The sequence below is a fragment of the Lissotriton helveticus genome, chromosome 6 (genome assembly GCF_964261635.1).
Source record: "Lissotriton helveticus chromosome 6, aLisHel1.1, whole genome shotgun sequence".
NCBI classification, from domain to species: domain Eukaryota; kingdom Metazoa; phylum Chordata; class Amphibia; order Caudata; family Salamandridae; genus Lissotriton; species Lissotriton helveticus.
Genome location: NC_136067.1, coordinates 1,714,633,357 through 1,714,649,733, shown reverse-complemented (window position 1 = coordinate 1,714,649,733; position 16,377 = coordinate 1,714,633,357).

Here is a 16,377-nt window from a genome sequence, read left to right as displayed (position 1 = left end):
CAGTGTAACAGGTAAGTTGGCACTCCAGAACACAACACTTGGTCCGCCAGGGAAACTGCGGTAACAGGTCCTCATCTTTCGCTCTCCCACTAATGCATTTCCATAATTCACAAAAGAAAGACAAGAGGAAAACGTACAATATTTATTGAAACTATTGTGCTCTATCATATAGCAACCAACTGTGCTGCAAATAGAAAACGCATGCAACTGAGCAAAGTAATTAGCATTATCAATAAACTGTATACATTGAAAATCCCCATCATGGTGAATGATCTATTTGAGTAAGCCTAACTTAACCACTTGAGCACAGTGATATGTCAGTGCTCTCTGGGATTAGAGTTGGGCCCCATACCTGGCATTTGCCGTTGGCTGGTCTTCATCTCAGACTGGGCAGAACAGGCATGCTCATCCCAGGACCTTTCCTCCGCTAGAAATTTTCCTCTCAATTTTCCAAAACTGCATGCCGCGGCTTGTATGATAAGAAATGCCATGCTAGAAAACAGCAGGCGGGTCTCTCTATTATGCCTATGTGTTAGAATGTGTTTGTGGCAGGCCACAGAGAAAAACAGGGCACATGTTGTTTGACCTTATATGAAATGTTCAGACTGAATCCCAGCAGAAGAGCTGAATAATAAAACATGTGCAGCCTAGTTAAAAAATAATAGGGTTGCACAAAAACAAACATGTTACTTCATAACGTGTACAAATCAAAAGCACCTCACAACCAACAGTTTAGGCTAACATAGGGGAGGAAAAGGGGGCCCTATAGAAAACTTACTGCACCCCCCTTTCGTCTGGACAGTAATGTAATAACTAACTAAATAATACAAACTTAAGGCACAAGCTAAGTAAGTTCAAAGCTTTGCTAAAAAGCATGTTATAAAAAAGAATTATAATCATAGTAAAAAAGAAGTAACATTTAAAATTTGAAAGACAGCCAAATTAAGGTGAGTCAGATGTAGCCATGATGTCTTTTGCAAGTTCAAAAGCCAATGAATCCAGAATGGATTCTGTCTCCACAGACGATGATTGTTCGACAGCCCAGTTTATAATACCCAGAGATCAGACGTGATCCTCAATATCAGCCGTTGCTGAGAAAGTAGCCAGGTAAGCTGCATCTGTGTTTTTATGGCAACATTTAGTGATCCAAGGGGCGGAGCTTGCCTTGCTTCGAAATGGCATCACAGTAATGAGGCACCATCTACCTGGCCAACGATCCAACAGAATCTGGATGTTTAAAGACACAATACAGGAACTTGCAGGACTCTGTAACATAGCAGGCATGAAACAGACAGACCAGAACCCGCAACTGAAACAGAGTGGAACAACCAAAACTGCAGTGCAGGAGTGCCCCGAGCCCTAAGCAGTAAAGGAGGCATAGCACCACTAGCGCAGTTGCTTCTACGTCCGGATGAGCTATAGCCAGCTGTGGCAGGGAGCAAGACCCCGCAACAGGACTCCCCGACGGAACACAAGTGGCGCAGGACGTATCTTTCAGCAGTAAACCGGAGACAGTGAACTAAGATCCCTCTGGGTGGAGCCAAGACTGAGGAACAGGCATCGGCTTGCATGGGGAAAGAGCCAGCCACTGAGGCCTTGAGGGCGGTGCAATCACACTCAACGAGGACAGCACAGATGGTGTCCAGGTGTTATTGCTAGCACGTATCCACGCTACACCCACATAAGCAGGTGAAAATGTTCTGAGGTCAGAAGTAGTTATCTTTAAGTGACAGAAGGTCAAGCAACTGCAGGGAGCTTAAAAGGGAGCACATCTCGCAACCAATATATTGGAAAGCTGTTCCCCAGTAACGGACCCCGCCCACCCTCCTGCCACCACATAGGGCACCACAGACCACACAAAGTGTGACCCACAAACTAAACTGGCATTTAATCAACAGCACAGTGAACTGGGGTGTAGTAGCTGGCCTAACACCTACTCGGATGTTCAGGAACAACAGAGCCCCTTGTTCTCCTCTGTTTATCACACAGGACACCAAACCCCCCCCCTCCACTCAAGAAGCACTCGATTGCAGAGGAACACCTCATAACCTCAATCAGTTCTGTAGCAGAGCATTCTGAAAGATAATGGCCATTAATCAGCAAGGAAAAAGCAGTGACAAATCGAATCCAAAAGAATAGAAAATCCAAGGTAAGTGTCTAAAATGGAAGAATCATCAAAAGAATCTGAAGGAAAATCACCTAGGCCCACAAAATACAGAGAAGCAATTTGTCAAAAGACTGAGGCCTCTGGTACCCCAACAGATCTGGAAAAATCCAGAAGCGGTGGATCTGAAAAAGGTTGATCTGTATAACTTACCTCAGCTGCAGAAGACGCAGTGGTAAGAGCAGTACTCACTTCAGTCATGCTGTTAGCAGTTGTAGCAGATGCAGGAATTAACTGTGGTGCATTATCCGCCACCCCCAGCTTCAGCGGTGCTCACTAGTGCAGCAAAAGTATCAGTCGCAACTGCACATTTGTCCAATTCATCAGCAAGCAAATTCTCTACAATTTACTCTAATGTGGTGTCCCAGTGTCCCTCAGAACCTGTAGGATTACTGCTATACAACACAACTGGTTCTGTAGGGAAACATCCAATTTATTTTAATCTAGGTTAGTTTTAGTCCTGATTAACTAGGACGTGCCACTGAATGGCACAACACATATATTAACAAACAGATTACTAAACACCACTGACGCAGAAAAACTTTTTTTTCAGTATATTACTGTTTATATATCATACGTATCACAGACAAAGGCTGTTATGCAACATAAATATTAATAGTGAACATAAATCAGTGCCATGCGAAAATTTGGTCACATGGAAAGTAATGCAACATAACAAATATTTGACAATATACAGGAAACAAAAAAATCACTCAATGCGGTGTCCGTTTAGAACTCTTTAGTATTTTCAAATATATCCTCATTTCTTGACAGCAAATATGTTGCAAATATGTATGGTATTGTTGACATTTCCACCCTTTCAACAACATGCATTCATAAAAACATCACACCGGGTCTTCCTCAGACAAGAAAATGTGAATACAGCCTGGCCATGATAGAAACATCATGTTGCTTGATGTTAGGCTCAAAGAATATAGCAAACAAAGTGGTCCTGTACATAATTTATTCAAACACATTTAAATGTAATACTCATTTTAAATCTGAGTTATTTCACGGGACTTGATCCTGAAAAATACAAAGGGAGAAAAGAAAAATACAGAAAGCCAAATGTGTATCTGGTCTTATTATTGATTTCCAAAAATAATTGTGAACACAAAGTTATATAGGTCAATATAGATTTGCAATTTATTTTACATTTATATATTCATATATTTAAAATCGAGAGATTGGGGAAATGCTGCCCTGTGCAGTAGAAAGTGCAAAAGTACGTGCTCAAGTGAAAGAGAGAAAATGAATATAAAAGATAATCCAATAATTGTAACAAGAGCTAAGGTTCTATTCCCTTAGTATGAGCCTGCCGACGTATTTAGTCATACAATTTGCTTATAGTTTTTGAGGGGGAGCAGGGGTGCAAGCTTCAAAATGGGGGAGATCGTCGACGTTTCGACCCTTGCGCTGTAGAGGGAGGATCAACACCTCAGCTACGGGTCTTCCTCAGGACAGACTGGGGGTGGCGGGAGGGAACCTAGATTGTAGTAAGACAGCGCCCCGGGAATGAGGTTGGCCACCAATCAATGATGTGCTCCAATGTTCCAAAAAATGGAAAATGATCTATCTCTCAGCCCTTAATGAAGAGGTCTCAAACAGGAAATATATTCCAGACGCCGTTTGGTTATACTTGTTCGAGGCAACCCAAGGAGTAAAAACTATTTAGCAAACACAGCCAGTCCTTAAATTCATGGCGTGGTTCTGTCAATGAAAGGCAGTAGACCTCCTACTCGGGTGCTGTCACACAGACAGACAGGTGTTAGACTCAAAGAAGCATCATTCCACGTGGTGAAGAGGTGTACACAGGATCAAGCATATCCAGAGTCAAGGAGAGTCCTAAGAAGGAACCTTTCAAAAAGAAATTGAACAAGTTTAGATTTCTTGAAAGGCTATGTAAGTCCAGTCTGCAAGTCGCTATGGCTATATGCCACAATGTAGGTTCACTGCTCAACAGAACCCTCTAGACATACAGGAAGGATTCTCTGATTAATTTCTGCAAAGACAGAGCGAGTGAATCTGTCCGCTGCCGCGGCCTGACACGTAGAGAGTGAAGAGCCAGAGATGCTGCTTTGCCTTTAAATGTTAGACAAAATAATTGCAGACACAACTGGAAACTTTCCCATTCATTTTATCCCCAAATCCAGGGCAGTGGCTGCCCCATGTTTGTTCTGTATTTGTTTTAACATGTCTGGCATGACTGACATGGATGGAGTGCCATAACTGATAGTATAAACAGCGGCAAAGACTGCTCCCCAAGTGTTCAAATCTCCTATAGCAGGAACCATCATGTGGGGTAAGCACATAGTTACACTCCCGTGCTTGTCTTGTGGTCCCGTAAGGAGAATCACAGCTTCAATTTTGCCAAATTTGCGTGATCCAAAATGGAATTTCCTCACGGTTATTAGGAATTTTGCCCATAACTGAATGAAACTCCAATGATTCGAGGGAGTGGAATCCACTTCATGAAAATATCACAGGGTCAAAAATTGTTGATTCCCAATTTTTTTCTTTTTATTCAAGTATCAGTCACACATTGACGACAGTTTCAAAATTAATTCCAATGTTCCAAGCAAATCAAAGATGATCACGGACGGACATCATCAGGGCTGTTGAAAAAATATAAATAAATCCGAGATAAGACAGTATGCATTATATCTCTTTAACTAAATGTCAATTCACATCTCTTACAATATTCCAACACCTGCCTATTTCACAATCTAATATCGTTACTAATATATTTTTTCAACAGCCCTGATGATGTCCGTCATTGGATGAAACGCGTCGGCTGTCTGATGTCATTTTGATCATCTTTGATTTGCTTGGAACATTGGAATTAATTTTGAAACTGTCGTCAATGTGTGACTGATACTTGAATAAAAAGAAAAAAATTGGGAATCAACAATTTTTGACCCTGTGATATTTTCATGAAGTGGATTCCACTCCCTCGAATCATTGGAGTAACATTGGTCAGTTTTTGGATCTCTGGACGGTGGATCCTTTTGGGGTTTGAGTGGACAACGGACCAAGAAATGACATTTTCGTTTGAAATTAACTCATAAATTTGGTTGTTTTCTGTGCCACAGTCTTTTGGCCCTCACCGTCGCTTTTATTAGTCCCATAACTGAATGAACATTTACAGTACATACTATTGGCGCTGCAGGCAACTAGGCTTGCCCTGGCAGGCCAATTCTTGCTGGTTGTGCCAAAAAGGTGTGCTAAACATATTGAGTTAAGCGTCTATAAAGTCTAACTAAATATGTATACGAAGGTTGTAGTTGCTGAGCAGCAATATTTTCATATTCGTGGTATGGTGTGCATCTGGCTAAAGCTGGCCAGGTCACCCCTTCATTACTTAGGTGAACTAAATGTACAGGTGCAAATACATGGAGTAGGACACCTTGGAACCAAGTAGTTTGTTTCCAATGTGAAAGTACTATTTCTAAGAGCACATATTCTGCTAGTGTTTGCATTAGCATTATTAGCTGGAACATTGACTCAAGAATAAAAAACTTCAAAGTGATAGCATTGTAGGCTTCAAGCACGAAAATAGAGTCACCATCAGAATTAGTAAGACCATGTGCATGAATAGCAGGTCTGCAATTAACAGCAATGACAACGGGGGTGGGCACAGCCATAAGGAAAACAAATATACGAAACAATATCCTTTAAAACTTTCAAGCTTGAAAAACCTACAGAATTAGATGCTTCCTAAAACATTGTGGAGGATTAATCCCCAATACCAAGGATGTCTCCAGTGGTAGGTATAAGGGTGTTATGGATACACACAAGCACTACTTAAGAGACCCGTGAAAAAGTACCAAATCAAACGTTGGTAGCACCATGTTGCAGAGATTCTGTTTGGAAACAGAACTATTCCTGAGATCAAAGAACTTCAGTATGTAGGGACTGAGTCACCATACCACATCAGTACCTGTGGGCCTAAATCCTGACTAGTTCATAGTGCCTTACCTTCCCTCCTAACCTTCCCGAAGAAACAGGTAAGGTGCCACACCAGAACACAACACTCTAGTCCCCATGGGGAACCACTGTAACGGGTCATCACCTTTTGGTCTCTCACTGATGAATGTCCATAATAAACAAAAGAAAAACACAGGAAAGTTTACAATATTTGTTGAAACTATTGTACTCTATTACGTAACAACTGTGCTGCAAATAGAAAACATATGCAACTGAACAAAGGAATTAGCATTATCTTTAAACGGTATACCATGAAAAGCCATTTCATGGCGAATTATATGTTCGCCTCAGCATAACCTCACTACGTAATCACAGTGATATATCACTGATCTTGGGGATTAGAGCTTGGTCCCATACTAGCCATTTGTCATTAGCTAGTCTCATTGGCTGCTGTCGCCTATCTAAAGTGTTAGGGCAGCTGTGGGGAAGGTGGTGTTAGGGAATAAAATTAATATAAAAAGACTTACCTGCCCCTCCGCTAATGCTGAGGCTGCCGGCCACCTCACTGCTCCTCTTGTCTGGCTCGGAAGTGGATGGACCTCAAAGCACAGGTTCCCCCATACAATCCAGATGCTCCTCTCATTCTATACTTAGCATGAGAGCAGCACCAGGATTGATCTGACCAACCTTGTTTGCTGCTCAGACAGTGCCAAAAAAGCTGTACCTTTTCTCCAGCCCGGTTGTGCAACACAGCTATGTTGGAGAAAGATAAGTGCACATGTCTGTTTGACCGGCCTTAGACGGCCAGCCAAACTAAATGGGCACGTATGAGTGCAAACTACTCCACCTCCCTGCCATGCCCAACCCCACCTCGCCCTATACTCATTGCTTGGACTCCATCGCGGCTCAGACAGAGATAAATAAAATAATAATAACCTTGTGTTATTATCATTTTATTTATCATCTGCTGGCTCAGAGCAGTGGGGCGATGCTCCTCAACTATTACAGAGGAGCCGCCCTTGGCTGGTCTGCATCTCAGATTGCGCAGAGCTGGCGTGCTCGGCCCGTAAGCTTTTATCTGCTAGAAATTCTCCTCTCTATTTTCAAAACTGCAGGCCTCGGCTTGTATGATAAGAAATGCCATGCTAGAACACAGCAACTGGGTATCTTTATGATGTCAATGTGTTAGAATGTGTTAGTGACCAAACATAGAGAAAAACATGGCACAATGTTGTTTGACCTTGCATGAAATGTTCAGACTGAATCCAAGCAAAAGAGCTGAATAACAAAACATGTGCAGCCTATTTCTAAAATAATAGTGTGGCATAAAAATAAGCATGTTACTTCGCAACGTGTGCAAAACAAAAGCAGCCTACTACTTACAGTTAGGCTAACATAGGGGAGAACTACATGAAACCAGCAAAAATATCCCCCCTGAACGGGACTGTTGGCACAAAACTTGAGAAGGTAAAACTTCAGTGGGACTAAACTGGGACTGTATTCAACCCACACTCTATCACAGTCTGCCTGAACTTTAGATTTGACCAGGTCCAACGTGACCAGATATTCCTGGTTGGTGCTTTATGCTTCTAAGCCCTATTTTACAGTTTAATCTTTACAAATTCATAACTCTGGTTCTGCTTATTGGATTTTTGTCGTTCTGCTCTTGTTTTATTCATAAAATTAGGCTCTATCTTTCTATCCTGGTGTGTAATATCTTTCTATGGTTTGCCCACTGTTTTACTGTTTGAAGTGTTGCACAAACAAACATGAAAACCTTCATCCCGCCCAAGGACCTCAAACAAGCGACTCAATCCTGGTGCTGTCCGGATTTGATTACGGGAATACAATCCTCACAGGTACAGCTAAATCACACCTAGCTCCCCTCAGAACAACTCTCAACGCAGCAGCTAGAATGGTCACCGGAGTTAAGAAATACGATCATATTTCACCCACACTCAGAGAACTAAAATGACTCCCATTTGAAATGCTAGCCAGCTTCAGAACTGCCTGCCTAACACACAAAGCCCTGCACACAGGGAAGCCAGAATACCTGGCCTCCAAACTCAAGAAGGCCGGCCAGGCAAGGAACCTCAGGAGCACCAACACGCTACTCCTCATCCCTATGAAAACACGCAAACAAAAAACCGCAGCACGGTCCTTCGCTGGAAATGCGCCAAAAATCTGGAACTACATTCCAGTCCATATTAGGACTTCCACCTCCTTTGTAAAATTCAAGAGACAGCTCAAAGATCTGTAACTCAATCGATCCCTCCCAAACTGATAGCTGTCGTCGGAAACTCACAAACCAGCACACTGCTGCTCCCTGCTATCGGGACATTAACTCTTTTTCCTCCTACCCTCCACGAGTGGAAGTGCCCTTGTCATCCCTCCCTAAAGGAGATGTGGTGCAAGTCAACAGACACACAACTTGAATACTACCGGTCCCCCTTGCATCACTGGGTACATTGCACTGAGACTTGGAATGCGCCTTGAGCTAATATGTTTACTTTTGTCTAGATTGTATGTCTCTCGCAGGCCGACTGTTGTGAAGCGCTCTGATACCTTGGGGTCTGGCTAGTGCTAGAGAAAACTCCTAATAAATGAGATGTAAAGCATGCAATTTATGCTTGGAAACTAAAAAGTATAGACATTGTAATAAAAAATATCCATTGAAATTTCATACAAATTGCAATAGCGCAAATGTAATTAATATAATTCTTTGCCCATGTAAACTGCCATGCATAAGACAGACACAACAAAAAGTGCAGAGAAGATCCTACAGCACTGCATCCGGTTAAGATGTGCAAAGCCAGGGGCACCACCGGTTGAAGAGTTCAAGGAAGCAAAGAACAAGCCGCAGGTGGGATATTCAGTGCTTGGTAGTTGAAAAGGATGTATTTCAATATTTTAAAACTGTTTTACAGCACTTACAAGCACTTTCATTCCCCTTGTTAGTAGGGCAGTCCTGGTCTTACGGTTTCCCAATGATAACACAGCCTTCTCCTTAAAACATGTACACTTAGGTAGGACCTCGTCTTCTAGAACCATATATTTTTAATGAAATGAACTCCGTCAACTATATTTGCCTATTGCCCTCGGGCTTCTCTGAGAGATCACGTACCAGGCCTGGCTGTGCATAGCTGAAGCAAAATCTCACAAGAAGCATGCCTTTTATAGCATTGCTGGCTACCCACAAGACTGTAGGAAACCATTGTACATTGTCTTAACTTGTTTTTATTGTAAATTTTAAATGAGATTCAAACCAACCAACAAAGCGGCATATTTGCTCGTGAACTTTATGTGCATTGTGATTTTAACCAAATGAAATAAAAGGTTTTTTTTTTCATTTCATTTCTTTTCATGGATGTATTTCAATATTTTATAACTGTTTTACAGCACTCACAAGCACTTTCACTCCCCTTGTTAGTAGGCCAGTCCGGGACTTAAGGTTTCCCAAGGATAACACTTCCTTCTTGAAACGTGTATGCTTAGGTAGGGTTTCCAACATGACTTAACCCAGAGCTCGCCGCTGGTAATGTCTTGCAGCTCTTCTTTGTTGGTCCTGTGAGTGCAAGGTGAGCATGCATAGAACACCAGCCTGCATCCTGGCGAGGTGCATTATTTACTTGCTGACAGGAAGATCCATGCGCATACAGGTGTTTTACCAAATCTCTTGCTTGACAGGCTGTTTACAGAATGGTGATTTGTACCTGCAGAATTTTTACTTAGATTCCGCAAGCTGGTGCTCTAACAAGATAGATTATTATTTATATATATATTTATTTGATTCGATAGTTTTTACATCTATATTTTTTAAAATGATATTTTTTATTCAATATTTTTGTACTTACTGGTTTTGGTATGGGAGTCGATATTTTTGTAGTCTATATTTTTTTTCTCAATATTTTTAACATCAATATTCTAACAGTGAAGCCTCCAGAGCACCCAAGAAAGGGTCCCTGTGAGTGTCGGCCAGAGGGGGGGAGCCCACTACGCACAGTCACAAAACCTCACCTTCTGGAAGAGCAAACCCTACCAACCGTCCATTCCAGCAGGCCAGTGTCAGTCATGGCTAATCTACGGTTTGCTCCACCCAGGCCCTGGGAGCTTTCCTTCCCTGGCCCCCCAAGCATCAATGGGCCCCATGTGGCCTGGCATGGGAAGGCGGGGGCCATCCTAGTGTCCGGGCGGTATCCAGAGTATGGAGGACCAGGGAAGGGCCAGCCTCAGGCCCACAATATGCCTGCAAAGTTCTTGCCCCCTCAGCCCCCACGGCATTACAGGGAAGGAGGCCCCCAATCCAAATCCAACAAGCCCCCATGGCCAGTTGGTGCCAGAGTCCAAAGGAGGGCCAGGCCACAGCCACAAGGCCCACGCAACATCTGGCCTCTAAGTCCTTCTGTACCATATCTCAGAAAACTGTAATATAGTCAATTGTCTCCCCTATTTCAGGCTGCTACTAAAAGACAGCAACCTCAAATACCTGGTCTGGGGTCCATCACAGCATTCCAAGAGTTTCCTGCAGATGATACATCAACAATTCCCGTAGCTCTGATCTGTCGGTGAAAGAGTATCTATCTTCAGATTTCTTACTGTATTGTATTAGTTAATTAAAAGAAGCATCATCAGGTGTAGTAGTGGGTACTCTCTGTAGGAAGGTGGATATCTGACTATATGGTTACCCCCACTTTTTGCCTGGTGTTTTGCTGGTTTTGACTTAGTTGGACTGGGACCCTGCTATTCAGGGCCCCTGTCTATCTGCTTTCTCTATAAAATGGACTCCATGTACTTTAGGTACATACTAGATTGGTTACTGGGTCACCCTTGTGAGCCCCTGTATATGGTACCATAGGTACCCAGGGCATAGGTGCACCCTAGGCCTACCAGGGGCTGCAGCATATATTGTGCCACCCCTGGTTAGCCTTCCAAACTGACACCACAGGTCTGTACTTACAGCATGGGTAAGGTGGTGTAATCACCCCTTACTTAGATTTAGTATATCTATATCTACCTTTTATAGAGACACATAGTAACCTATAAGTCACTCCTATGGCAGGCCTCGACGATCCCGGAGGCAGAGTGCTTGGTTTTGTGTGAGAGGGTGCCCTAGCATGAGCTGAGCTCCTCTGCAGCTTTCGGAACTATCTCCTTATAGCTGTGCTATGATATAGCTATACCATATACTCTTAAGTGCATTATAATCCTCGCTGTTAATGCTAACTTTGGTTTGGCTTTATCAAAACATGTCGTGTAAGGTGTCAGGAACCTTAGGATAGCCACTGTGTGTAATACTGTAAGATCAGTTGCAAGACGTCCAGTGATTAAGCCTAGTAAAGTTAGCATATGGTTCCCTTGCAGAAGTAAGAACAGCCTTCCCCAAGATGGCCGCCGCAGTGGCTGTTTTCCCCCCAGTGAAGTAGCAGTCTAGGGTATTTGGGTCTTGTGCGCGTTTGTAACTGCGCACTTCAATCACGACCCTGAGCTGAGTGGAAGTGTTCTCCGCTTCTCCGCGTCAATAGTCGTGACGGGAGAGTGGCGGACTTTCTTAGGAGCGAGTCGAGTGCAGAGTTTCCTGTGTCTGTCCTCGCTCTAGTTTTAGTCAGAGACCTGAGGGGTATTCCAGCGGAGTTCGAGGCTTCGAACTCGTCTGCAGCAACTTGCCTGTTTTCCAGAAGTTTCTCGAGCAAGTAACAGGTGAGAGTTCTTGCTGTTGCTCAGCTAGAGTGTTTGAAGAAAAGGACTTTGAAGTCAGGACTTGCTAGTGAAGTAACTAGCCGAAGCTTCACATATGATTTAAAGGACTTAAAATGACTTCGTTATTCAGAGGTTGAATTCAGTCAGCTTACTCGACATTGTCACCAGTGAAAAGAGCAATTTAATGCAGTGATTGAAACTTCGTCCAGTCTGCTTTCCAGAAGGAAGAAGCTGAACTTTCGTTATATGAAAGACTGTAAAAGGTCAAGTACTAATCAGCAGCGTATTCCCCTCGCGCCCTTCTTCATTGCGCTTGCCCTATTCTTTCCTCCCCCTTTTGCCTTCCTTTTCCCTTTTTGCGCGCTTGAAGAAATTAGAGACTGCACCTGCCTTTTGCCGGATTATCTTCTATACCAGACCCCCAGCTACTACCTCTGCCAGAGCGTAACAGGTATAGAAGAGCCCATAGAAAACCTTAGAGAAGAACTAAGTGAGGAAGTAGTCATATATTCATTCTCTGTTTTTTCCCCTCTCCCATTCTCAGAACGAACTCTCCCTGCAGAGTGAAAGATTTCTAGAAGAGAAGCATTACCTTGGGAACACCTGGTAGGACCAATTTTGATTCTATATTTTAGAGCCGATATACAGTAGAGGTGAGGTCTTATGTATCCCTGTTCTGTGCATTAGGTATCCACGAGGTGCTGAGCCTGAGGAGCATCCCTTCTCACGTAAACCAAGAGGGTACCAGGTGTCGCTATTTACAAGGTGTCTCTTCTCTGTCCACTTCCCCTTTCCCCGACTTCTAGTGACATTGCTCTTGCAGCGGTGGTACTGGGGGACGGGGCATTTGGGATAAGCATCTGGACTGCTCCTGCGAAGATTCTGGAAGCCTTCTGACAGATTGAAGTGCCCACGTAGTCTCTTCGCCCGAGCAGTATGGCCGAGGGAATAGATTTAAAATCTCTAGGTAATATCCTGGAAGGTATTCAAAGGGAATTAGTGGCAGTAAGGGATGAAAATAAAAGTTTGAAACAAGAATTAGTGGCTTCTCGTTCTGAGTCTAGATTGTTAGCACAGAAGGTGGAAGATTTAGTATTGGGAAATCCCACACAGAGTCCCACAACCTCTGGAACTAGTCTATCTGGCACTGATTCCAGGGCAGTAGCGCAGGTTATCCATTCTATCTCTCCATTAATCCCTTTGGCAGCTCCCGAGAGATTTTCAGGGGATCCCCAGAAGGCACAGTTTTTTTTGACACAGTGCTCGTTGCATTTTATGTGTCGTTCCTCTCTCTTCCCTGATGCACAGTCTCGGGTAGCTTTTGTCCTTTCCTATTTAAGTGGAGACGCAGCTAATTGGGCCATGCCTTTAGTCAGTAGGGATGATCCTATTCTTTGTGATTTTGAAAAATTCAAGACTGAATTTCTTAGGATTTTTGACAGGAGAAGGATTTCCCAGGCCACAGACAACGAGTTGTTAGAATTGCGCCAAGGCTCTAGAGATTTAATCACCTATCTTACTCAGTTTAATAAATTAGTTTTGGAAACCAACTGGCCAGAAGAGAAAAGAACTGCCCTCTTTTATCGAGGACTGAGGGATGAAATCAAGGATGTACTGGCTCAAGTTCCGAATCGTCCTACAGAGTTGACCGCGTTGGTTGATTTGGTGTTGGAGTTGGATTTCAGAAATTCGGAGCGTAAAGGAGAGAAGGAAAAAGATTGGAGGATGAATGTTCCTCGTTTTGATCGGATGCGAGGTGACAGAGGAAGTAACTCGGAAGGTGAACCAATGCAAATTGGAGCGGTGAGGGGTCCTCTGAGTAAGGAAGAAAAGGAATTAAGGAGACAAAAGAAATTATGTCTATATTGTGGAGGCTCCGGTCACTTTGTGAAGGAATGTCCTAAGCGTCCAAAGACTCCGATGAAGGGAAACGAGTTGAGCCATCAGTAGACGGAGTCGCTCTGGTGGTGAAGGATGAGAAAACGGCTCCTGAATCTCATTTGATCCTCAATACTTTACAGACTATGACCCCACATGTGATTTTGCATATGACTATCAGATTTCGTGGACAGCAAATTACTGGAGTGGCTATAATGTTGGATTCTGGAGCTACGGGCAATTTCTGCGACATTAAATATGCTCGTCGAATGGGCATCCAAGCCATTCGAAAGGAGAAAAAGGAATCGGTTCGAGCGGTGGACGGAACCAACTTATCATCAGGACCCATTACTTGTCATACGGAGAAATTGGAGTTGGTCCAAGCCGATGGCCATAGGGAGTTGTTACAATTTAATCTGATTGATGCCCCACAGTTTCAGTTAATTTTGGGGTTGCCCTGGTTAACAACTCATAATCCTACCATTGATTGGGAAAATCGCACAGTGAGCATGCAATCTGAGTATTGTCAGGAACATTGTTACCAGGCGGAAATAAGCTCTTCTGAACCCTCTGTAGCTACTCTGTTGTCTTACGGAGGGCAGTCTATTGGAGTTATCCATACGGGTGAAATTCCAGAAGAATACCAAGATTTGGAGGCGGTCTTCAGTGAACAAGAGGCTGAGTGTTTGCCCCCTCATCGGGCTTACGATAGCACAATCGATTTGGTACCTGGGGTTGCCCTTCCGTGTAGTCGGATCTATGCTTTGACGGAGGCGGAGAATGGTCATTTGAAAGAATATCTGGACCGATATTTGGCTAATGGGTTTATTCGACCTTCGCAATCACCGGTGTCGTCGCCCCTCTTTTTTATTCCAAAGAAGCAAGAAGGAAGCCTCCGAACGTGCATTGATTACCGCGCATTGAATCAAGCCACCATCAAGAATCGGTATCCTTTACCCTTGATTTCGGTGCTGTTAGACCAAATCAAAGAAGCACAAGTGTTCACCAAGCTAGATTTACGTGGTGCCTATCACCTCATCCGGATGAAGGAGGGACACGAATGGAAGACTGCATTTCGCACCAAGTTTGGCCTTTTTGAATATTGCGTGATGCCTTTTGGGTTGTGCAATGCACCCGCAGTCTTTCAACATTTCATTAATGATGTGATGGGGGATTTGCTGGATAAGATTGCAATCATTTACCTAGATGATATTTTGATCTACTCTAAGAATGTGCAAGATCATTCAAAACATGTGCGGGCAGTGTTGGAACGATTGCAGACCCATCGTTTATTTGTGAAACTGGAAAAGTGCATCTTTCATGCGACCAAGGTGGAATTTTTGGGGTTTGTTATCTCCCCTCAAGGAATCACAATGGACCCAGGAAAGGTGCAGGCAGTGGAGACCTGGCCATCACCCCAGAATATCAAAGAAATTCAAAGATTTTTGGGATTCGCTAATTTTTACAGACGTTTCATTCAGGGTTTCTCACAACTCATTGCACCAATTACACGTTTGTTGAAGAAAGGAGTCAAGTTTGAGTGGAATGCGGAGACAGAAAGATTCTTTTTAGACCTCAAGAAGCAATTTGTGACAGCTCCCATTCTGCTTCATGCTGATCCTGAGGAACCTTTCTTCTTGGAAGCGGATGCTTCTGATCAGGCGATTGGAGGGGTACTTTCTCAGCGACATCGGTCTACTGGTCAACTTCATCCGGTAGCCTATCGCTCTCGAAAATTGAATGCCGCTGAACTCAATTATACCATAGCTGAGAAGGAGCTTTTAGCAGTAAAAGATGCATTTGAGGATTGGAGGCACTATTTGCTAAGTGCTAAACATACCGTTACAGTGTTCACGGACCATAAGAATTTGCAGTTTCTTAAATCTGCCAAGACCCTCACCCCTCGCCAATTGCGCTGGTCACTTTACTTCGCCGATTTCAATTTCGTGATCACGTATAGGAATGTCTGACAAAATATCGACATTCACAATATCGACGTACAAAAATATCGGAGCAAAAATATCGAAATAAAATATATCGGCTTCCTATACTTAAGCTAGATATATACACAAATATCGATTTTTTAATATCGATATACAAAAACATCGTTTACTTTTATATCGACTACATTAACATCGGAAAACAAAAATATCGCTATCTACAAAAAATAATGACATTAACTATAATATCGACATCAAAAATATCGTGCATTTCAATATCGGATTATCAGCTATATCGACTTTTTATATGCATCTGTTTGTATAATTAATTAACGTTTTATATGTTTTCACATCTAAATAAACACACAATACTTAAATTAATACTATAGACACACTATTAATTTGTCAAAAATATCCTATTGGTATAATTATATCACCTACACATATAAAAATATTCTATACTACTTTGTATAATTTTATTATTTTTTTGGGTTTTTCACTTCTATTACAAAGTAATCACAACTGAAATTCAAATATACTAACTAACCAATCACAAACCTAATTTTTTAAATGAACCAATAGCAAAGTAATTACTACTGACACTCCCCTATATAAACAATTAAAATCTAAACACAAACTACTTGCCAAAAGTCACTGAAGGAGATTTATCTCTATCCGAATTGCTGCACAACAACTAGAAGAACCAGACTATCAACCTACTATCACATCTTCTAAGTAAGTAAATAAAATAGAAACTGCATTATTTGCTAC